General features: G+C 41.4%; 1 protein-coding gene across 1 annotated transcript in view; it reads right to left on the bottom strand.

Moving 5' to 3' along the window:
- Nucleotides 1-2,104: 2,104 nt before the first annotated feature.
- Nucleotides 2,105-26,032, bottom strand: part of LOC111947117 (protein broad-minded-like) — a 79,046-nt gene continuing 55,118 nt past the window's right edge. The window contains exon 9 of the mRNA XM_078942573.1: nucleotides 2,105-2,576. The gene's annotated coding sequence lies outside the window, so the exon portion shown is untranslated. The remainder of the gene's footprint in view (nucleotides 2,577-26,032) is intronic.

Genomic DNA, 26,032 nt, shown 5'->3' with positions numbered 1-26,032 from the left:
TCGAGCCAGGAAACAAAGGTAGACACTTGTTTCTTTCTACTTGAAATCCTTCCGACTCTCTTTACCTGCAGAAAAGATAATATTAGTGTGTCTTGTTGCTTTTAGTACACAACATCAAACAGGAATGAGCTGTTTAAATTTTTTCAATTGGCCACTCTCCCTTTCAGTTCCAAAATAAATATATAACAATTGTTATACTTTAATTGAATTCTGTTGGTGTGGTTATGAATCATTTTATACCCACATCATGCGGTTTTTCTCAGGGCAGAAGAATTTGAGTATTTTGAGTGCTAAAGTTACTTAACGTTACCTGCTTATTTCAGCCTTGTGATAGGAAAGTTCTCACCCCAGATTTACACTGGTCTGTCTGCAGTTCATCTTCTTTGTTTTGCGTGGGGAGTCTTTCTCACGGCCGTCAGTTAGTCTACATTGTTTTCATTGCACCTCCAATCCGTCCCCCAAGCAATGGAGGAGTGGCTTGTCCTGCCACCCCATGGCAAATAGTTTGTCCGCTCTCATACCTCATTAAAAATGTAGGCGATCAAGTCCCATGCCCTCTCCTTCCTCCTAGTAAAAATGCATGTATTGTGTCATAAATTATGTCGTGTTTATGCAATTCCAAAATGAAACTTTTGTCATCCATGGCAAAAATGGCCGTCTGTGTTGTCCACATATAAAATAGAAAACAACATTGTAGAAAGTCTTATTTTGAAAGTACAATGGAAGTTTTTCTTTTAAACCAGGACCTGTTTCCCGTTTCTCCAGTTTATTTCCACAACAATGACGTGTCAGTGGACTGAGCAGAACTCCTGCGTTTTTTGTGTCAACGCAACGCAACAGAGACCTACCGCAGATGTACCAGTGTAAATGAGCCTATAAATGCCATTACGCATTGTGCAACTTCAAAGAACGCTGGCGTATGGAGGAAACTTTGTTTTTTTCTTTACTGAATAGACTACCAAAGGCACTTATTTTACTCATGTGACTATATGTTGTGTTAATGTGTTAGGCCATTGAGGTTGGGCCGAAGAAAACGTAGGAATTTCTTTTAGTTCCTTGGAAACTGAAACATCCTTGGACAACACAGTGCAAACCATTCTGAACTTTAAAAAACTCTTAAAAGAAAGACGAGGTAAAAACATGCAAATGATAAACCAAAAAAGCCAGAAAAATACTTTAAAGCCTAATAAATAAATAAAGTTGATTAAACACGTTATTTAAAAGCTGTGTACTTTTGAATGGTTCTGGTTGTTTTTTCTGAGTTCGTTTTTAAATACTTACATTGGAATCAGTGGAACTTATCAGTAATTTAGTAAGGAAGAAGCGCGGCGGGGGGGCTGCTCCCCTGGTTGGGCTGGAGCTTGGACTCTCTTTCCCCCCATGCCTCCCTGCTCTCTGGCTTTGGGGGCCCCATGGCGGTCCTGCTGGCCCTGGCCTTGGTGGCGGATGTGATCACCCGGGGGGTGGGTTGTTCTCTATCTGCTACAGTGCAGGTGTTGGGGGATTCTGGCTGCCAATGGCGCTGTGATGGGCTCTTGGTGTGGGGGTGGCTGGGCACTCTCCCTCCTTCTTTTTACATTCCATCATCCATTTTAGAAGAACATAAACACTCACTTGAGCACAGGTGATAGCTCACCTTTGCACTAATAGTTTGCGTGACTGAATGAAATATTTCACTAGTTGGTTTGAAGGCATAGGTATGTGTGTGTGAACATTATTTGTGTTGTGTACATGTTGACATGTGGACATTTTTGGATCCAACAGGTATGTTTATAACATTTGAGTGTGTGGGGACAGGCCACGCCCTTATTGACTTGTATTACATCTGAACCTCACTGTAATGAGTATAACCATCCAGAAACTTGTTACTTTATGCTGTTTCATGACCCCCCCCCCTTCTATAATCACCCTCCTACCCCCCCTCTCTAACATCCCTCTCTCTTCTTCCCTTCTTTCCTTTTTCGTCCAGTCCAACACAAAAAAAATTCAAATATGATTAAAATGAATAAAGTTTGGCCTCTATTACTGAAGGGGTTTATTCAGACATACCTTTGATTTTGCAGAAGATTCATAACCCCTGTTGCAACAGTTTAATATGTCCAACACAAGAGGCCTTCAGCTCTCATCTGTTTGCCCAGCTGTTGGACAGGACATGTTAAAAAAAATAGTAAGGAAGAAGCTTAAAAGAAAATGCTGCTAATGTTACTAGTTTGGGAGGGGTGCATAGATTAACCCTTTAACACTGAATAGTCTTGGTTGACTGCAGTTTCCTGTGCAGAAAGGAACTGTTTTTCTGCACAAATGAACCATGTTTTAAATTTTGTGACAGAATATTTCATGTCTGTTTATTTAAATTTTAGTCGAAACCATCTTGGTGTAGTTAAAAATGACAGTTTTCTTTCTCAGCTTCACAGTCTAACACTTTTCAAACAGGAGTTACATCCTTGTTTAACAGCCACTTACCTGCAAAACGTGTCTGCAGAATGACTGACAGGAGGGAGAAAAGATGTATCAACGTTGTGACAGAGGCGGCCACATCAGGATCTGATGAAGTTCTAGAGGAAACAACGTGGTGTCTGTGAAAATATGTATTTTTATATGAATAACATGTTAGAGAGAAAAGTCTGTTTGCAGTTTTAATGAAAGTCTTAAGGGGAAAAAAGTGTTTACATCCAAATATAGCTGCATGATACACCATTTACCTTCAAGTGAATGATGTGTTTAGACTCTTAAAGGTGTGCTGCATGTGTCACTCTTTCCTGTCCCAGATACGCTTAAACCGTCAAGTGTGACTGTGTAGTGTGTATAAACCGCTAGAATGTTCATTTCAGACATGGAATTTAGAATATATTAAATAAAATATTTTAAAAAGTTTGAAAACTTTATGAGATCCTCCACAACTCTTTAAATAGCCTAGAAAATGTTAATTTAAAGTCAAGAGTCATCAATTAACCTATGAGGCATGTTTCTGGACAGTGCCTGGAGAAAACTCACACACACATCAGAAGAACATGCAAACTCTACACAGACAGGTCCAAGCCAGGAATTGAACCGGGGCCTTCCCTCTGTGAGGAGTAGTACTGTTTTTTAGAATGATGAAATGCTCAGTGTCTCGTTCTGGGTGACAAACTGGTTGCAGTGGATGCAGTTTAGTGTTTGACTGGCCGGAAGTCTTCTGGGAAGATAAAGATTTGTGTTTCACATTTTTTCTTCTATCCTTATTGTCTTTTCAAAATGTCTTTAACAGACACAAACCTAGCTCGGTACAACACTGATCCACGATTACAATATTTCTTGCGGCAATGCCACCCTTCGTACAGGTTTTAAAATATACCAGTTTGAAGGAAAAAGAGAAAAAAACAAGTAAATACTCTTCTCATGTTAGTCAATTACTACACTGGCTTGTATAGAGGCTGTATTGAGACCGGCTAAGCTGAGATAATGGGTCTATATGTGTAATCATGAAACCATCCTTTGTGGAGAGGAGCAGACAGGTCAAGTATCCCAGGGGAAAAAGTTTGATTCTAGGCCAGTTTTCTTTGGAGGGAGGTTTCTCATTGATCCATGCCAGAATAATGTTCCTACGCGTGGCATACATCAGGATATAGTACAATCTGCCAGAGGTAGAGCTGAAATTGCTGTCCCTAGAAGAAAAGAGACTGGCTTTAGAGCTATAACCGTCCTCAAATTCTTGTCTATTTCCTTTAAAATGTTTCTCCAGTATGACAACCTTTTCGGGCAGAAGCTGTAATTTAAAAAATGTAAGCTTTGGTTTCCTTTCATGCCATATCAATTATCTTGGATAAACCAATAATCTTGGATGTCTTTAAAATCCCTGTAAGAAGGAATTTTGTTTTGGATTGCATCTTAATAATTGATACTCTACCAATGATGATTTAGTTGTTTTTAGCCCCAGCAGCTCTGGATTGCAACAACACTTGAATGTCTGTTCTGAATTTGGTTTTCAAAATGATATTTAATACAATTTCAGTAAGTGTTGGAATTGTGATTTGTCGTACAATGGATTATGTTAAATAGAATTTTACCGCTTTCAAACTTTCTGATTCTGAGCTTGATGTCTGTCACAAAGTAAAGTATCTTGGACAGATCATCAATAAGCCTTGCAACAGACAGACCTGTCCAGGAGTCCCCTGCCTCTGCCCACTAGTGGCCGGGATAGGCTCCAGCAGCCCCGCGACCCCGAAAGGGAACAAGCGGTTAACAGTAAATGATGAATGAATAACATCAATGATAAATGTACAGATGATGATAATATCCACAGACAACGGCGTATTTTATATGCTCAGGCAAACATGCTTGCATGCAGGTTTTATTCATGTTCTGATGAACTTAAATTTCTTCTACTGTATTAAAAACTTGCTGCACACCACTGTATACTGCCTGACTATGGACCAAATATAGGGTATCCAGCATGAGGCAGCTACAAGTTGCCTATAATGAGGCCCTAAAGGTTTTATTAAAACAGCCACGGTGGTGCAGCGCAAGCAGTTTGTTTGTTGGTGCAAGAGTTAATTCTGTCCAATCTTTATTGAGACATTTTATCTATGGTTTTATGTTTTATTTATCATCTTAACGCTTCAAATAACAAAATCTTCACTCTCAACAATGTAAGGTACAGCACTTTTAGATACCAGTCCCCTATTTGGAGGTTTTGGTATGGTTGCCTTTTTAAACTTTTAAGTTTTTTAGTTGGCAACAGTTTTAGTCTTTTTTAAGTTTATGATACGTGCTAATTTTATGTAACTGTTTTTATACTATCATGAATGCTTTTATTTTTATTCTTAAGTCTTTTATTTTTTTGTGTGTATTGTGGCAAATGGACTTTGAGTTTGAAATAATAAACATTCTTCACTACCAAGAAAAGACGGAAGAGTTGGTTCTATATTACAAGGTCTTTTCTGATAGTAACTGGAAGAAGTGTAAAGTTAGCCTTGAACAACTGATAAAACATGGGAGTGTTTCATCAGTGGTGAACACCAAGATATACAAATCCTGAGACTGACCAGCGAAAAGGGAATGGTGCTTATTCTAACCCTAAGTCTACACATTGGCATTAATTATTTATAAAAAAAATTATTAACCTGACAATGTTGCAAATTGAGGGAATTTTTCAGTGAGTCTGGGAATAGAAGTTGGAGGTTCTGTAATATACAATAAGACATTGTCAGTGTACAGTGAGATTTTGTGTTGAGACCCCACGTAATATTAAGTTTCACCTGATGCAAATTGTGCCGGGTTGTGAGGGCAACCCTGTCATGTCAAGCAATGTATTGAAAAACTGTCACGCTTACAGGTTTATCAAATAATAATTTGACTCATCTACCTGATCAACTCTATGCGAAGGAGATGTGTCGCACTTCATGAGGCAAATGGTGGTCACACCAGATACTGACTGGTTGTCTGAGTCCCCTGACCCCCTCAATAAAACAAAACTGAAGATTTCTGAGTGGCCTTTTCTTGTGGCCAGTCTAAGGCACACCTGTGCATTAATCATGCTGTCTAATCAGCATCTTGATATGGCACACCTGTGAGGTGGGATGGATTGTCTTGGCAAAGGTTTAGAAACTACTCAGATTCCACATGATTGAGGCGTCACACCAAACTTTACACTGGAGAAACGAAGAGTGAGGAAGATGCAAAGCTACTTTTTTTTAAATGTTTTATTTTTTTATCTTTGTACCAACACAAAAAGGAATCGCTGAGATTAACTAACCTTGAAACTGTGTTATCCAAGGTATTTGGTATGAATACTAGAATGTCCTTGAAAACAAAAGTAAGAAGTGTTTGAAATTAATAAATTAAGGTTGTGCACTACTGCTAAAAAATGTTTTTATTTGATCACGTTCCATGGCTTTCTATGAATCGGATTACTCACACTTTTGGGTTGTGATAAATCACTGGCTGCATTTACATGGACAAGAGTAATCGGAAAGAAGACATGATCTGCAGAAAAATGCGTCATGTAAACACGCCATTCGGAATACTCTGCCCCGATCAGACTCATTCGGATGAAAATTTCTTTCCGATCGACATAGGTGGTTATGCCGATTGTTGATCCGATCGTGTTGCATGTAAACAGTTCATTCAGATCGTGTGTCACTTCTCCTCTGGTTTAACATCATGGATAGACGGTGTTTCGCTCCAGAGAAAGCTTTGGAGCTCAAACAGGACTGACCGGCTGCTCTGCGGACGCCCGGTGCGAAGCGCTGACGCCTCTGCGCTCTGCCGTCGCCCCGCGGGCCCCTGGCCTCTCCCTTCCTGTCTTCTCCGACACCCCTCGCGAGGGGGGCGCCAGGTAGGAGCGCTTCGTGTCCCCTGACGTCCGGACCCTGCGCGGTCCTGACGCGGCTACCGGTGGCTGGAGCGAACCGTGTCTCTGAGCAGAGAAGCCGAAATTAAATTGTTGTGTTTGAGGGAAAGGGAGGATGCTTTGTTACGTGTGGGAGGCTTCGGACTGGCATCCGTCCCGCAGCTCTATGTAAACGAGCAGTCGAATTCAGGAGAAACATGTATTGCCGCTCAGTCCTTAGAAACCGTTTAAACAATCACGTGGATTTGTGTTTCCAGTTGTGTCCCGACAAAACAAAGGCTGATGTTATTCCCACATATTTATGTGCAGCCAGGATGCAGATTGCAGCATTTCCCGCATGGATTTTATGTTCATCAAAGCTAAATGTTGTTAGCGCATGTTAGCCTTCTCCTAACTCTTCTTCCGGCTTCATTCTGCCACAAAAAAGCACTGACCACACAGATTAAAAATAAATTGATGAGAGAACAGGCGCTCATAGTAACCATAACAATAATAAAAGTACGTTTAGAAGATCATCTCGTATATTACGGAGCTGCTAAATACATGTATGTAGTCGCTCGGTTTGTTTACATCGGGGCTTCCTGTATTTTCAACACTACTGCGCATGCCCAAATGATCTATTCCGACCAAAAGTGAGACCCATTTAAACGTTTGTTCTAATCGGAAAAAGTTGTTCTGTGCCCATGTACACGGTTGAATTCTAATCCGACCATTGACCCGCTCAAAATATTTTGCACATGTAACCGCGGCTACTGTTTAACTGAATACATTTATATGACAATATGCAGCTTTTTGAACAAACACAGGCCATATGTAACATTTTTTCCTTCATTTTTATTGTCTGCAGTTTTTTAATTCAAAAAGTGTTAACTAACCTTATTTGTGTGCACAAAACATGCCAACAGTGAGATGAGCAGAACTGTAAAGAACTGTAAAAATATTTTACGTGTAATTTAACTCCCAGAAAACATGCTGATATACAGCCATAGAAAGAAACATTGTGTTTCGGCACTTTATATTGGTTAGAATACACTATTCTGATTGGCTGCTGGCTGTGGCGCTACACTCAAAAAAAAAAAATATTTTACTCAAATAGCCTAAATGTCTATTATTTTTTTTTTTATTTTTTTTTTTATTTTTTGACTTGTTCTATCCAACAGCTGAGCAAACAGATTAGAGCTGAAGGCTTTTTGTGTTGGACAGGTTTTACTATCACAAAAAGAGGTTATATAGCTTCAAGAAACTAGAGTGCAGATTTGTATAAACCCCTTTTTGTCGTATTATTTTTTATTTATTTGTTACATTTAGTGTGTGTGGGGAGGGAGAGGGGAAGAATGTGAGGGGAGGGTGGAAGAGAGTAAAAGGAAGAAAGGTGAAAAGGTGGGGGATACAAGCACTGATTTGACTAAGTTATTAATTTAAGCTGTAACAATTATACCAGATCTGCTGGAAAGACGAATGTTACATCAAAGGTGAAAATCTGACACTAAGATGAGCGAAAAAAAATCTGTCCATCAATACACTGTAGGTAAGGAGGAGGGATGAAGCAGACAGGGAGTGTGGCAGTGTGCACGTGCACGTGGGGGTGGAGATACATGCATGCTGCCGACGTGAACCGTGTGTTCATAAAGGGAGCCAGAACCTACCCAGCCAGACCAGCCAGACCAGGAAAGGGGGGGAGAGCCCCCCAGGCCAGAAGCCCCCCCAGCATCCGGACCCAGGCAGCCCGGGAGGGGAGGAGGAGGGGACCGCCCACCCCACCAGCCAGGCACAGAGAGGGCCCCCCTACAGGGGCCCCCCCAATGCCCAGAGGCACAAGCGAGGGCACAAGACAGGAGCGCTTAGCCGTACCAGGCGGCAGCCATGGGGGCCACCGGGCGCCGGACACCGAGACAAAGGCCAGGGACGAAGCCAGGGCCCCCGGAACCCATGAGCCAGCCACCACCCGACCGGCGCCCCGTCCCCGCAAGCCAGCCCAGGCACGCGACCTTAGCAACCCAGGGATCGCCACGCACCCACAGCCACAGCCACCCCCCTAAAACCCTACGCACTACAACCCCCCCCCCCCCCCCGCCATAATATCTGACCCCCCCTCCCCAACCCTCTCAGTGCCCTCCCCTCTCTGTGATGGGGAGGGAAAGCCCCAGAGGGTCCCAGCGAGCCAGCCCCCAGGTCGGTCCTACCCATGCACTCACACACACATACTCACAATCATCTGGTTACCCTCCCTACCCCCGCCGCCACACAGTAACCCCCCCCCCAGCCGGCCGACCCCCAGCGCCGCATGCCCGACCCCTCCCGCAGCCGACAGGATACCCATAAGCCCGGCCGCCCTGAGAGGACCAGGCGGGTGAAGACCGGCCGCCCCCCCCGACCCCACCCATGTATGGAGGTGTGGGAGTGCTGTGTGTGTGCTGCAGGTAAAATAGGAGGTCACCAGTGTGGGGGGCTCCACCGCTGCCAAGCCGCAAAGCCCCCCACTCCGGAGTCCCTCTGTGAGTGGTGTGTATTTGCTGTGTGTGTGCTGCTAGCATGCAGTGTGTGTGTCTACAGAGGAAGTTAAAATTGTGGGGGGGGCCAGCGAAAGGTTAGCACGGATGTTTCACCGTGCCCCCCTCCACCAGACCCTCTCCACAAGGCCCTAGATGAATCAGAGTGTCTAATATGCAAGTAAAAAGCGGGGAGGAGGGCGGGTGCCAACTAGAACCCAGAGAGGGGCATCCCCAGTGAGCCCCGCCAGCATACCCCTCCCATCCAGATCCCGGGGCCCTATGTGCCTGTGTGCAATATTTGTTTGGGTGAGAGCGGGGAGGAGCGGACGGATGGGCACAACCGGGGGAGAAGGCTCCCCCGAGCGACCGGCCCCCCAGCCGGCCGCGGTAGGCGCCCCCCCTCCCAGAGCGGCCGGGCAGCCAGAAACGGCAAGCCAGCCGCAGTTGGAGGCCAGAGCCTCGCGGCGCCGAGAGAGAGAGCCTAAATGTCTATTAGTGTGTAGGCTTCTTTTGCTTCATGATCTGGATAAAATCTAAAATCAAGTAGTAAGAGTTGAACTTTCTCTCTGGACTTATGCTATTTAACCTGAGGGTGGCCTTGGTGCAGTGGTAGGGTGGAAGGTTGCAGGCTCGATTCTCGCTTTGCGAAATGTTTAAGTGTCTTTGGGCAAGACACTGAACCCATGCTGGAAGGTTGGCGCCAGTGTTCGGCAGCGGAGCCACCACCAGTGTGTGAATGGGTCTGTGACTGCAAAGCGCTTTGGGCCTTCAAAGAAGGTAGAAAAGCGCTATACAAGTATACGCCATTTACCATTCCTTTACCGCTGTAGTCGAGGTCAGTGCTGGCTCAGCGACACGTTGTCATGTTACCATGACTAAGTAAACAATAGTCTGTTTTTTGTGAAAAAGCAATCTAAACCGAAAAAATAACAAGAATAAAGTACAAAATTCGGTTAAATATTTATTTCTTTTGTAAGTGAGCATGGTAAAAGTGGTTGACTAAGTGTGCATTTTGAGGAATCAATGCACGCCGTGGAAGCCTGTGTCACAGGAACAGGCAGACAGCTGGTTCCAATAGCAGCAGGTTTATTAGCTCAGCTAAAATTCCACAACAGGGTAGCTAAATCAGGGTCAGGCAGGCAGGAGTCAATAACCAGCATAAGATCAATAGAGAAGATGCATGAGTAGTCAGGATCCAGACGAGATTCAGGGCAGGCGGCAGGCAAACAGAGTCAAATACAGAGCAGGGACAGGAAATCAGAAGATCAGGTCCAACTAAAACACTCGGTAAGGCTGGCAGAGTGGCACAAACAATCCTTTGCACTGAGTGAGGCTCAGTACAGTGCTTAAGTGTACTGTGAATGATTTTCACATGACAGTCAGGTGTGTGGCATCCAGGAAGTGTGCGCTGGGGTTGCTGGGAGATGTAGTGAGTCCAGAACTCTGGGGACGCTCCAGCCTGATTCTCACTCGAAGCAGAAGAAGTTGAGCTAGTTTGCGTTAATAAACATTAGCGCGTTCAATTTTTTCATTAATCATGTGCGTTGACAGCAATAGTGAAAATCTCAATACTGATTTTCTACAGATTAATGAACTCAGTGTTGTAACCTTGTTTATGTTTAGAAAAGGCATTAAAAACTCTGGCATTATTCTTTACAGACTAATACACTCGCAGACGAGATGTGTGAGCTTTTGTGCAGAAGCTTTATCATCTGTCCCTTTCCTAGATGTGAAGGACACATGGTTAAATCCCACTATTTTATTCAAATACTTCACAATCAAGTTTTGTTGTATCGTAAAAAATTGAATTAAACCTGCGCAGCCACCGCTCATAACATGCTGTTTAGCGTTCAGGTGTCTAAGCCTTTTCCATGTGTGAAAATCTATAGACGTTTCCATCTGCACCTTTCAAACACCCAGAACATTTTGATACGCAGGGATGTCTTAACTCACACTGACAAAGGAATGTTTATTCACCTCATTTGTTCAGTTGGGGTTTTCATTTCAGCTGCCCAGGCTTAAGGATCCATCTGCTGTGGCAACGCTAACCTCTTTGACAATGCAAACACTTTGTCAGAGCAAATAACTGACAGGTGTGCGAATCTCTGTGAGCAGCATTCTCAATTATGAGGATGCACCAGGAGGACGCTCTGCATTCAGAGCAGCAACATGTATCGTTACGATGACTCCACTCTCCGTCACAGCTTCATTTGCACACAGCCAATAAGTTTAACCCTTTCCAGCAAGTACCATTTTCATATTGATTTAAATGCAACGACTTTTTTAAGAGGGACAAACATTTTTGATTGATTGAAACTCTTCTAAAACATTATGGCATTGTGTAATAGTCAAACGTACACCACAAATTTAGTAAGAGGCTTGAATTTTCAGATAAATTAAAAATAAAAGCACGTTAAGAATGATTATTTGCTCCTGCAGTTAAACTCAAAAGGTTTCAAATCAAGAGTTGAGAAGTGTCAGTCATAAAACATTTTGGTGCTTCAAAAGTAAAATAAGGGGATCAAGTAGTGAATTGGCTTATAATTTTACCTTTGTGTGAAGCCACACCCTCTGACATTCTCTTTAATTCAATTCGTTTCAGTTTTATTTATTTATATATTAAATATTACAACACAGTTGTCTCAACAGGCCTCACTAATTGTACAAAACATAAAATCAGTTTTAAAATGCAACAGCTGATGGCTAAACTACACTAAACAGACTAGGCTAGACTGGCCATCCCTGCCCTTAGACCATCCTTCTCGGTAATGAAAAACTCCTAAAATAAACAGAAGAAACCTCTGGGATGCCCTCATGAAAGAGGGATCCTCTTCCAGGATGGACAGGTGATGTAGGCTGTTAAATAGTAATGAGTTTTTCTGCCTCTATGGGGGACAGCTGAGGGACCAAGATGAGCCAGAGGCGAGGCTGACATTAAAGGCCATGCTTGGACATCCTTTAGTGTTCAAAACCGCCTTAATTCTTGGTAGCATTGATTCAACAAGGTTCTGGAAACTTGAGAGAGTTTGGTCCATATTGACATGACAGCATCACAACGTTGCTGCAGATTTGTCGGCTGTACATCCATAATGCCAAACTCGCGTTCCACCACATCCCCGAGGTTCTCTACTGGGCTGAGATCTGGTGACTGTGGAGGCCACTTGAGTCCAGAACTCATTGTCATGTTCAAGAAACCAGTCTGAGATGATTCCAGCTTTATGACATGGAACATTATCCTGCTGGAAGTACCATCAGAAGATGGTAGACAATGGTCATGAAGGAATGGACATGGTCAGCAACAATACTCAGAAATGCTGTGGCGTTGGAATCCTACTCAAGTGGTACTAAAGGGCCCGCAGTGTGCCAAGAAAATATCCCCCACCCCATGACACCACCACAACCAGCCTGAACAGCTGCTACAAGGCAGGATGGATCCATGCTTTGATGATGTTGACGCCAAATTCTGACCCTACCATCTGAATATAGCAGCAGAAATGAGACTCATCAGACCAGACAACATTTTCCAATCTTCTATTGTCCAGTTTTGGTGAGTTTGTGGGAATTGAACTATCAGCTGGAACAAGTCTGGTCCCCTCTGACCCTGTGGCATCAACAAGACATTTCCTCCCACAGAACTGCAGCTCACTGGATATTTTCTCTTTTTCAGATCATTTTCTTTCAGCCCTAGAGAGGGTTGTAGGTAAAATTCCTAGTAGATCAGCAGTTTCTAGAATCCTCAGACCAGCCCGTCTGGCACCAACAACCATGTCATGCTCAAAGTCACTTCAGTCCCCTTTCCTCCCCTATTCTGATGCTCAGTTTGAACTGCAGCATGTCTAATTGCCTAAATGCATTGAGTTGCTGCCATGTGATTGGCTGATTAGAAATTAGCATTAATGAGCATTTGGACAGGTGTGCCTACTACAACAGCTAAACAGTTGGACTCCAATTTAACAAATCCACCAGCTTTTAAATGTAAATAAGAATCAAATATACATACAAGTGTGTGCTGCTAATCTAAAACCACATCTGTCTGCGATCACTTTTGTAGGAGAGAAGCGTAAACAGAAACTGGGTGGACAAAAAACTTTTAGCTTTTCAAGTGAGGACAGGATTTATTTAGGTCTTCTCTGTGTTTCAAAGGAAGCTTCTAGCAGCAGTATCTGATGCTACAGCTCATTAGAGGAGCTTCTTTATATAAAGAGAAACCTGATGTTTTATTCACAGAAATTGTCAGCATGGCTCATATTCGTGCTGAAACCAGAGTTATCAGGCGGAGACAAGGCCGACTTAAACGCCCCAAGAATATTGATGTGCGTGTGTCAGAGCCAACAGGTGGATGCAGATTTTACAAGAGCTGTGGACATTTATGATATCAATGCAAAGAAAAAAAACACATCAAATTGGCGCAGAAGCAGAAGTTGTAGTAAGAAATTATTCAACAACACTTTTTTTTTCTCCTGCTGTTATGTAGCTCCAGCAGCAAATGAGTGTGTGAACGCTGGAGTGCCTCTGAAAGCAGAATCTCTTGGTCTTCAAGTGTTTGAATCATAGATGAATGCTGAATTGGAAAGTCTGACATGATTTTAAAACTAAAAGAGCACCAGGCTTCTCATAAAGTCTCACTGACTACAAGCACACTGACTTGATGATAAGATTCTCTGTAAGGAGGAACAGCATTTTTTTGAAAAAAAAAAAAAAGTAGGGTAAAGAAGTCTTTTTTTTTTGCAAGCATTTTTGCTACGTTTTACCTTGCTTCAAGACACATTTGCTCTGTCTGCAACTTTTTTTTTAAAAAAAAGGGGTTCTATAATGTAAGTAAGACATATTAATAATTTTTTCTGCTTTTGTTTGTCATAAATTTGTTTTTGATGATGAAACGTTTTTTTTTTCCAGATGAGAATGCATGCTACCACAAATATAAATGTGATAAAGCTTTTCCAACACTGGAGGCCACTAGCAAGCAGTTTAGAGTGTAATCTAATTTATGGAATAGTTTGTCAAGAAAAAAAAAAATGTCGATGGCAAAGCTTCATCCTGCAACGTTGATCTGACGGCTGCAATATGAGACGGCTGGAGCCCAACAGAAAACCAATATTGATTTCCATGTTTGAAGTTTCGTCCCTCAAAGAAAGCAAGCTGTCAAGAAGACAGAGAGGGGAAAAAACTGTGTTTTTTAATATGATTTCTAATTTATTAATCTATTATTTTTCCCCTAATGGTTGACTTTTTAAGGTTTTAGTTTTAACAAATAGGCTTACTTCCCCCATGACCCCACAGGCCTGAGCAGCAATAGACGATGTATGCAGGATAAAAGACAATGCTATTGCTGGTAAATCTATCTGTAATTTGATATAATCCAATAAAATCCAATAATAGTCAATTTTAATAAACAAGTTTGGTTGTAATGTTTGACATTTACATTTGTAGACAAATCTGACAAATTACGGTAATGTGTCAGATAAAGAACAAACATGTTTGCCAGAAAAAATGCCAGAGTAAAATATCTTGAATTGACCTGCAAGTGCTATAACGGAAACCGGGTTTCCCCTGAGCTTTTTCAAACTCTAAAAAAATTAAAATCATTCAAAGGACAAAAAAAATCTCTATTAAGTAATGACTAACAGTTTGACACCAAGTGTGTTGGCTGTTTGTTGATAAAACTGGCTGTGAACTCAAACATGATGCACTTTTGTGGGTATTTTTTTCCCTACACTGTTTAAAATAAAAATAAAAATAGTACAGTTGTTTTTTCATAACAAAGTTATTTAATTACTGCTTTTATTTTTTTAAGGTGTGGCCACAGATCCTTCAAAAGTCTTAAAAGGTCTCAAATTTGACTTAACTAAAATAAAGGCTGAAATAACCAAAAAAAGGCCTCGTAAAGCACATAATTGTCTTAAATTATGAGTCTTAATGGGTCTTAACTTTTGTCTCATCCGCGTGATAAGACTTTGTGTCACTAAAAAAATAAAACATTTCTAAGATGCTCTGAGTCATGGAGTTGTGAACTGGTCATACACTTTTCAACCTCATGCTCATCGGTGCAGGAAAATGGGAAAGTCCAAATTCATGGACAAATGGCTTGACATATTACTCGTATTGGTTAAGCTGTTTTTTTGGAAATCTTTACATATAAATTACATTAAAATTGGGCAAAGACGATTCATATTTTCTTAAAAACTTTTCACGTTGTAAATAAATGACCATGACTAGAAATAAACTTTCGGGCTTTAATGAAAAGTCGATGCTTTAAAGAAAGGTATTTGTTCATAAAAAGGCCCCGTTTTTATGGCATGCAATGGGTTAAAAAAACTAAAATTTAGATTAAAAAAATATGGTTGCAGCCATCCATTTTTATTACTGAGCAGAAACCATGACAGCTGCAAATGCCATCTGTTTTGATGGCCGGTGAAAAATGTCAGACAGGAAGACGGATTTTGGTTGTTTAAATGTTAGGAGTCACGGTGACTGTGGTGTTGGCTCATAACTCATGCATTTGGCCTTCGGTTTGCTTTTAAAAATCACAGATGTTCACTGTTTGACTTTTCAAACACATTCTGTCTTTGCCTTTGGTGGAAACAAACTAAAAGAGTTTGTTTTAAAACCAAAAATCGGGCAAAAGTCTCACAAACATTAAAAAAGAGCAGTCTCTTAACTTGCCTTTCAAATGCACTTTAATCTCTTTAAAATGCAGACCAGAAAAGTAACCTCATTTTTTATGTAATTTTACTGTATGAATTTGTTGCTGAACTGCTAGAATAACTCTTAATCACAGCAGAATCTCTTAAAGTGAGTGGACCAGTGGCAATTTCTTTAAAACTGCAAGGGAAGCTCGGCTTCCCTTATAATGTCACAAAATTAATGGTCAAATATGTACTAATGTATTAACATTTTATTGACTAAAAATGCGTTAGAAAACGTTCATCTCAAAGACGAGATGCTTTGAATGTTTTTTTTCAGTGCTTCGAAACTAGATGGTCATTGAATAAACGCTGCGTTTATGTCCCGCCCACTGACGCTCAGCGTCTTTGGGGGTGAATGGGGATTGGGCTGGCCTGGACTCCGAGCTTCTGCGTGATGATTGGAGGGTCTGTCGAAAGACTGCATCTCCTTTTGACTGACAGCGATTCTGTACTATCAGGAATCACTGAAGCTATTCACGCTCAGTCCCATCGCGAATTTCTCAAGTTCAGTTGAAATAAAAACTGCTGCAACTTATTTCTTTGATATTTGCTTGGCGAAATTGCTGGATTTTCATCATACATTTCACACAATTATACACCACATTCCTTTTTTCAGTTTTACGGAGTTCAATGCTTTTTTTTTAGATAGTTCATTCATGAAACTGCACACGATGGCAGACAGTGCTAATATTGTCGACTTGATTTTGGCGACGCCATTTGAAAGTGTTCCTTAGGAGGAAAAATTTAGAATTAAACAGCAGGGCAGATCAACACCTAAGATTGATTTAGTGCAAAAGATAGGGAAAATAACAGGTCTTTTCAGCTCTCCTGGTATGACAAGTTAGCTGGCTGACTGAAAGGGCTGTGACAAATAAAATGTACTGCTGACCATGCCTCTTGATGATGAATAAATAGACAATTTTATGATGTAGGCCGAAAAGGAGCTTCCCCTCTCTGACAGACCAGTAGCCGCCACTGGAGTGGACCAAGAAGCCTAATGCATTTGAAAGAAACTCTGTGAAGACATCCGTTTAAAAAGAGTTTTAACTGAAGGATTCTCCCACAAGAGAAGAAACAATTTGACTCCCTGACACTCAACAACGTCAACTCTGAATTATTCTTTAGGAGTTAGTGTTTCTCTGTGTGGCTCTGCGATGGACTGCTGGTCCACGGTATAAGTCTGCTTCCACCAAATAGCATCCCTGCGATCATGCAAAGTGTTAAAGATAGATGGATGTTTTAAATCTAGCAATGATTTATAACCATATACTCTAGCAAAAATATAAATCCATGCTCCCACCCATTTGTCATGAGATGAAATCAAAGATCTGAAGTACTTTCTACAAACACAAAATAATAATTTCTCTCAAATATTGTTCACAAACCTGTCTAAATCTGTGACGGTGAGCACTTTTGTTAGGATCCTGGTCTCCCCTCACACCTACCAGGGGTTCATCTTCGCACCTGCTGCCTATTAACTCATCATCCTGCTGCCTTTATCTGGATTCCTCACCCTTCAGAATCAGAATCTTTTTTATTGCCATTATGCAGAACACAACGAAATTATTTTCCAGCAGCTCTTTTCACTCGCCCAGACCCACCACACTCTGCTCGTGGGACCCCAGCCAAGAAAACTAAACACGTGCTTGGGCAAACTGTTCCATCTGACCCGGAGGAACTCACCCGCTGACACCTCACGTCAGGGACTGGCTGTGTTTTCCTCCAGAATCGTCAAGCATCAGCTTTTGCACAATCAGCATGTCCGCATGAGCCTTCACTAGTTCTCTCACCCAGCAGTGCTTGCTAGCGCCATCTGTGGTCTGGAGACTCTATTGTTACAGTCTATCCCGTCCGTCCTCAAGACTTTACAGAACCAATTAGGCTACGTTCACACTGCAGGCTATGACCCAATTCGGATTTTTTTGCCCTTATGTGACCTGTATCTGATCTTTTCTTGACAGTCTGAACAACACAGATCCGATCTTTTCAAATGCGACCCAGGCCACTTGGGTATGTGGTCCTGAATCCGATACGTATCCGATCTTTTCAAATGCGACCTCCGTTGAACGGCCAGGCCACATGAATCCGACCCGTATGTCATTGATACGCTACAAACGTCATAATTCCCCGTGATGACTTTTTTTCCTTTCTGACTGTGGTCAGAAGCGCGGGGGAGACCTTCTCCACCCTCAGATTCTCCAGAGCGGGTTAATAAAGAGTCAATTATAGCATTTATTCTGGGGGAAGCCTTCTTTTATTAACGTTCTCCTTCCTCCCTAACACACAACATGAATGCGCGCCCCAACTGGCCCCCTCATTCCCTACCTCGCTGCACGCGCTCTCTCCTCTCTCTTACACACACGTGCACAGCCCCAATACATACACATCCTCATTCCACAACAGTGGGTACAGACAGTCCCGACTCCAATGCCTTCTTAAAATCAGAAGATTGTAATTGTGCTGGCTCCTTTGTGAAAATAAATGTATTAATGCAAAAAGAGCTCCGCTGTTGACAACACTGTTGTTGACATCCATTGTTAACGTTAGCTGCTTCCGCAAATAATGAGTGACGTTGTTCACCGTTGAGTACTCTTCTGCACATGCGGGTCACTTCTGGGTCATTTCACGGTCACACAGGAGATCACAAAAGGTCGCATTTAATTAGAAATTTGAACGGCTTTGCAAAAAAAATTGAATTTTTTCAAAAAATCCGCATTGAGCATCAAGCCCTGCAATGTGAACGTAGCCTTAGTTAATCCATTCCTGTCCTGCATAATTGCATTACATCTCTTGTTTCTGAAACAGACTCAAATCTGGAGTAAATGACCACGTGGAAATCATTTTGTATACTTGAGGCAGATGTTGACTCCCAGCTGTTCCACAGGGGACAATTCCACATTCTTCACATCTTTTACCGCATCAGCAAAACACGGCGATTAAAAGAACGATGTGAGCATGAGAGCAGAGACATGAAACACAAAACGCTTCCTGTTTATCATTAGTGGTGTGCATCTTTCCGTACCAGGTTTAGAAAAAACTCAACCACAAATCTGTTCCTATTACTTTATTTGAGAAAGTAAACTAGTTCTAATGGAGCTGATATATTGAGAAAATGTTATAAACAAACTGATTTTGAAAAAGCTAAACTTTAAGCTGGAATATGTGTAGGCCCACCCCTTAAACATTAGAGACTTAGCTCCAGTATTGACACTCTTTTAACTACCATATTTTCCACCCTTTACGCAATTAACAAATATTTTGCAAAGTAAAAAAGCAAATTATTTGCCTAAATATAAAAGGAGAACCATGCAACTGTTAAAATACACAGTTCCTGTCCCTCTCCTGCTTCAATTTATTCATTTTTACTACAATCTGTCAGCCCATTATGATATAGAATTAGATGTGATGGACGGGTTAACTGCCCAAGGTGCACCCAATAGTGGCTAGGATAGGCTGCAGCAACCCTGTGACCCTTAAAGAGGAGTTAGAGAGTATAGAAGATGGATGAACACTTTCTGTCATCACCCAAAAGTTTCCTTCTAAAACAAGCCATCCATGTCACCCTCAGTGAGGAATATTTAGCGCTTTTTGGTTGGCATCTGACCCAGGGACAGAAACTGAGGGCTAAAGTTTTGCCACAAGGGGTGCAGGATTACAGACTCTTCATACATCTGCCACTTATCCCCACACATCAGAGCTGTAGGGACAGAAGATGTTCTGCTACAACCCATTAGAAAATAAGCACAATGGTCATCATTGGTGCGATACCCACTCCTGAGTAAGGCTGAGACTTCAGAATATAAAGTGGAGAAAAGCAGCTTGACAGCAGTGAAGTTTTTAAGCAATCATTGTAAATCAGCTGATTCTGTCACAGAGAAAAGCAGCTTTACGCCGTTACACAACACTCACTATGAGGAATGTGTTGCATATTGAAAAGCTGATATAAAAAGACAGTTTTCTCCAATCAGCTGATCCAGGTGGATCGCATAAACAGTCAAGGAGTTTTGGTAGGTCAGAGTGGAAGTTATTCAGGTGTCACTGGTGTTGAAGTGTTAAACCCAAAACCCAAATGCTTTCTGCCACTTTACACACAGACACACTCTTGGACAACAACAAAACAGACTTACTTTTGAGCTTTGAAACCCCAACCATGAAACTTAAATGATCTTACCCTCAAATACTAGGTCATATTTAGAAAAAAAAGCTTGTTACACTTTTTTTGGTTTATTTTGGTTGTCATTTTTTCATTTGCATCTGTTCAGAAAAACGTACCTTTAATATTACAGACGGATTCTGAACAAACCTTTAACATCTGCAGGGAATCAAACCTTTCCCCCCTCTCTGTACTTCAGCGGCTCGCTTCGCATAATAAACCTCCCTCAAACCTCATGCTGATAGCAATTACAGCTTAACAGAGATTAATCCTCGCTTGTTTTCCACTAACACCCTCCCGTTCTCATAAACGTTGTGCCATGGGAGTCGATTTTACCGTGTGTAATAACTACCACCACTAATACCAAACTTTTGTTTGTTCAAGACAGACGCAGCGGAAAAGGTGGAGCAATTTATCTCTAATATTAGTCTACGGCTGTTTCAAGGGCAACAGTGAGCATTATGAAGGGCAATTTCTGCAACCTGCTGCTCTGTTGATTCAATCTCCAGGCTTACGGGGATAACGAAGAGAGTTTCATTAAGAAAAAGAATGGAAGCTCTGACACGTGGAGACAAAGATGGCACACAATAAAATCCTCACATCTTTAAGGGCTCCAACAGTTAAACAGTTGGAATTTAAATCCAACAACTTTGACCACTCCGTGCAGAAAATTAGCACTAAGAGGCAGTTAAGTCCATTTGGAGCATGCTAGTGTTTTAAGATAAAAAAAAATATTGTTCCCACATTTAGAATCCAGACTGTAGTCAAAGTCCATCAGCCACATAAGACGCCCACTGTTGCCTCAAACCCACATGAACACAGATCACTGACTATGAGAAGTGGACTGAGTGAGTGTGATGCTTTACTTCCAGCTCCAAGCAAATGAAGTCAATTCAGTCACCATTGTTTCACTATACAGACGTAAAAATGCTGGAACCAGAAATTGCTGGTACGCAGTGATTGATCCGAGTCCGTCTGAGTCAACATTTCAATGGCAACCACTCTCACCAATCAGTCGTCAACTTGGAAGTTCTCCTTTACTGAAAGCGGGCTACATGAAATCTGTCAAATGTTTCAAACATTTGACGTGAGACCACATCTTTTTATTGATCCGTTTTTAACTTGAACAACTTTCCCTTTAGAAAAGAAAAACCAAAAAATTGGATTATGAAGAACATGTTTTAAACTAAGGGGGAATTAGAGTAAATATCGTAATTCTGACTAATAACTGAGTGACAGTTGTTTATTTCTTTATAGAAATCTATGGGATTTTGGTTTCTTGGAGCCAACAGGTACTTCCTGTTTGGAAATACTCGAGGGGGGAATAGTCACTCAATCCATTTCTCATATTCAGTCAGGATACACAGCCCCACACGTTGACAGCACGTTCAGAACACAGTCCTGACAGCTGTCAGGTGTGCTCAGGAGCTTCAGTGAGGACACAATACAGGACAAAATGTTCTCGTTCTGTTTGGAGGCTGTTATCAGAGACGCAGCTGAACACAGCCGCTGTCTGTACAGCTTTGCTGAGTGGGAAGAGTGACAGCAGTCGTCCTACATTCATTAAAGAGCGACATCTGCTGCAGGTTCACCAGGCTCATCAACCAGCCTTTCATGAAGTCGCCACACCTGAAAAGTATAACGAGAAGAGACGAACGCCAGGCGCAGTTTCATAACAAATCCTGTCTTTCATTTCAGAACTGTGAGACCACCTTTCGGACGACTGAGCTCTTTGATAACTAATTTAAATTACAGAAGAGAGGGTTCCACATAAAAAGCTTTACACACCTGATAATACATTTTCACCATCGATTTTATTTACTTTATTTACTGTTTGATCCAGTATGTTTCAGAATAGAAAAGTTCATTTTTAATGGTCTTTTTGTCAGTAGACATCAAATTTTTGTGCACATTTATGTGGATGGGCCGTTTAAAAGAAAGGACAAACATTTGAAGCTGTGGTGAAAGTTTAACAGGAAATGTCAGCTGTAACCTGGTTATTACTGAAATGGTAAATCACCTGTTGTTTTTATCCAGCCAATTAGCTCTGAGTTGGATAAAACCATCCTCCTGTTTTATTTCATCTCACCTCATAACAACCATCATCTCCATGGTTACTTCCACATTATGCAGAGTTCATACTAAATGAGTCAAATTCAGTGCAAGGCACTTGTCCATAAGTGTTTTCATGTGTAGGGGGAACTATCGTAAAAGGTTTTTAGCCACGTTGCTATTTTATAGAAAACTGATGAAGTTAAGAGAGTAGTTTGGGTTTATTCAATTTGGAAAGCTCTACAAAGTGTCAGTCAACACGTCTCCATGTCTGTGATCATTCAGAGACTCTCAGTACAGTGAGCTTTAGCATCTGCTGCAGTAGCTGCGTCTGAATGACGGCGGTTCTTCAGACTCTCTGTGACTCAGTTTGATGACTTGCTGTCCCGCACTGGTCCGAGGTGAGAAAAAATAAGAATTAAATTGGAGGATGTTTTTATTTTTTAATCAATATAAATAAGAAACATTAAAGTTACGGAGGAACACAAATGGCAACAAACAGGTTCCCTTTCCTGTTTTTGACTCCCCTCCACTTGGACTCCACTCCCTAAGCTAAGGCTACATTCACACCGCAGGGCATGATGCTCAATTCCAATTTTTTGAAAAAATAGATTTTTTTTGCAAGGCCGATCACATTTCCAATTAAATGCAAACTTTTGTGATCTCCTGTGTGACCGTGAAACGACCCAGAAGTGACCCACATGCGTACAAGAGTACTCAACGGGGAACGACGTCACTCATTATTTGTGGACGTAGCTAACGTTAACAATGGATGTCAACAACAGTGTTGTCAACAGTGGAGCTCTTTTTGCATTATTACATTTATTTTCGCAAAGGAGCCAGCACAATTACAATCTTCTCATTTTAAGAAGGCATTGGAGCCAGGATCGTCTATAACCACTGTTGTGGAATGGGGATGTGTGTTCACGAATGTGAACTTAAGCTTGTTTAATATTTGTCAATTTGGCAAACAGGTCCAGAAGGACAATGTAAACTGAATGAGAGCACTTTTCTCCAACTGTTCAGTGGGATTAAGGAAGAAAATGAAAACTATTTTGGTCATAATGGCACAAACACAAAACAGGATTTCTTAATTTTTTAACTTCCTGGGTAAATCTTTCATTTATTGGTTGCAGGACTGTTAATCTTTGGAGTCACACCAGCTTGCAGAGCTACATTTCTCCATATTTGTTGCCTGGTTGCAGTGGATGGTCAGCTGTTTCCCAAAGGAATGCCGGATAGGCTTTCTATAAGCTCTATAAAGAATTTAAAAAGTCCCCATCATGACTGCTGGTGAGATATTTTCCTGCAGGTTCTCTCTAACGCAGATGCACAAACTTGTTTTCCGCCTAAACTGGGCTCTGCTCTACTCGACCCCGATCGGTAGATGTTTTGATGAAAAATGTTTTCTGCTGAGCTCCAGAGAGAAGGAAATTCCATGAAATATTGATCTAAGACATGAGAAGTAGGAAACTTGGATTCCAGAGAAAAGTCTGCTTTATTTTGACATTGCTGTTTCAAGTCAGACCAGAAAGGAGAGTTTTTACTGGTTTACTTTTTCCTTCAATTAATTACTCTTCCTCTTAAGGGTTTTTTCTCATTTTTTCTATTGAAAACACATTCCTCTAGGTTCTTTTATGCTGTTAGTTACGTGTTCTCAGTCGACACTCCATTACATTTATATTGAGGTATGTAGAACATAGTGTAAGAATATTTTACATCGGATTTAGGATGTACATTTTTTATTTGAAATAAGTATTTGGTCCATAACAAAAAAGCAAGATTTCTGGCTCTCACAGACCTGTAACTTCTTCTATAAGAGAATCCTTTGTCCTCCACTTATTACCCATATTAATGGCATCTGTTTAAACTGGTTATATATTATATTATATTAAAGACAACCTGACACAGTTATGCTACAAACTCCACTATGGCCAAGACCAAAGAGCTGTCTAAGGAAACATCATGCTTTGGGGCTGTTTTTCTGCAAAGGGGCCAGGACGACTGAATGAATGGGGCCATGTACTGTACTAGAGCCAATTGCACCAACTGCTTGATGTACCTCGTGTAATACTTGGAGAAATGCTGCGTTTATGGGGTGTTTGAATGATCATATGAAGTAAAAACAACAAATCTTCCAACACCAGATGGATGCTAGAGCAGGGGTCCCCAAACTTTTTCTTCTGAGGGCCACAATAACTCTTTTTCTTTAAAGTTCTTTGATCTTTCTTTTATTTTAAAGCCCTATAATAAAGCTTTGTTAATTCACGATCCTTTTAATGAAATAAATAACACTATTTATAAAATATAAAAAATGACTAAATAACTGAAAGTCAGGAAAAAATATTCATTAAAAGGAAAAAACAATAAACAGTGGATCCTCTCCCGTCTTCGTTTATTGCAGGAGTTTTGTTCTAAAAATAACTGGTGAAATTCACGGAGCATGATTACAGATGTTTATGGCAGTAAAACTCCTCACTGTTCGCTCTATACACTTTTCTCACACAGACTTGAACATTTTCACCCTTTTCTCTCTTGTTTAAATTCTCAAACTTTCATTGAAATGAGGTCCAGGATCTTAGAATGACAACAAAGATCTGATCGTGATCACAGATTTCTGTAGATCTGAAGAGCTCCGCGTTTCTGTACAGGAGACGCGACAGGAGAAAGATTGATTGACAAGGTCTCCAGCCAACCAGGACACAGAACAGGTTGCACTGTTTAAAAAAAGCAGCATAATCGCTCTAAAAGAATGAGCTAAACCGGGAAAGATGAAATGTGACGTAGAAAGTGAAGACTGTCTTCTGTTCTGTTTGACAGAGATTTTAGAGGGTTTCAGGTTGGAGTACAGATTGCAGAAGACTGCAATAAAATGTAACGTTCTATGCGGGTCTTGATCGTGTGGCCAGATGAAAATAAAAAACATGGGTCTCTGATATTGTTCAGTGGGCCGGACCACACCTGGAGGCGGGCTGGATCCAGCCCGCGGGCCGTAGTTTGCCCACCCCTGCCCTAGATGGATTACAAATACACACTCACATTCACACCTAGAATAACAAATAAACCAACAATGCATATTTCTGGTCCGTGGGAGAAGGCCCGGAAACTAACCTATGAAACCAGTGCCTTCTCACTGTGAGGCAAGAGTGCTAACCACTACTTTACTGTCAAAAAACACCAGTAGAGGGCAGTGTTGGTGCCCATTGATGCGCATAACAGCTGATGGAAGCACTGATATTTTCCATATTGTGCCTTATTTTAAACACCAGTGTTTTCAATCTCCAAAACAATTAGCTCATTGAATAAATGAGGCTCATCAGCAGAGATGAGATGCAGGAATCAGTGGTAATCCCAACTAGAGTTCATTTTCTAGCGGAATCTAGAATCCAGCAGCCCAGAGTCTACTTGTTTTTCGGTTCCAAAATTTGATCTAACTTTTTTTACAAAGAACTCAAGTACAGAACAAACAAATCTATACTAAAGTGCTAAAAACCACAACACTGCTTTGAATCAACATTCACAAACAAAAGATCAATGAAGGGAAATATTTTTTATCTTAACAAAAAGAAAACTGGCACAATCTGTTTGAGTCCTAAAGATGACATTTGGAATAGAACAACATACATACAGATATAAAGAACAAAAACTACAATATATTGGATTTTATTGGATATTATATTGGAAAGCGTTGAAATATGTTTTAAGCGACATACACTGACCAAAAATATAAACGGAACACTTTTTTTATTGCTCCAATTTTTTATGGTATGAACTCAAAGATTTGAAACATTTTCCACATACAAAAAATAACCAGTTCTGTTTTGAGGGAGCGTGCAATTGGCATGCTGATAGCAGGAATGTCCACCAGAGCTGTTGCTAGGGAATTGAATGTCCATTTCTCCACCATAAGCCATCTCCAAAGGCTTTTCCGAGAATTTGGCATTACATCCAACCGGCCTCACAACCGCAGACCACGTGTAACCACACCAGCCCAAGACCTCCACATCCAGCATGTCCACCTCCAAGATCGTCTGAGACCAGCCACTCGGACAGCTGCTGAAACAATCGGTTTGCATAACCACAGAATTTCTGCACAAACTGTCAGAAACAGTCTCAGGGAAGCTCATCTGCATGCTCGTCGTCCTCATCGAGGTCTCAACCTCACTCCAGTTCGTCGCCGTAACCGACTTGAGTGGGCAAATGCTCACATGCGATGGCGTCTGGCACGTTGGAGAGGTGTTCTCTTCACGGATGAATCCCGGTTTACACTGTTCAGGGCAGATGCTAGACAGCGTGTGTGGCGTTGTGTGGGTGAGCA

The sequence above is a fragment of the Oryzias latipes genome, chromosome 24 (genome assembly GCF_053564925.1).
Source record: "Oryzias latipes strain Hd-rR chromosome 24, Olatipes_Hd-rR_3.1".
In the NCBI taxonomy this organism is placed as follows: Eukaryota; Metazoa; Chordata; class Actinopteri; order Beloniformes; family Adrianichthyidae; genus Oryzias; species Oryzias latipes.
The sequence above is the reverse complement of the archived record's forward strand: the minus strand, read 5'-3'. Positions and strand labels throughout refer to the sequence as shown.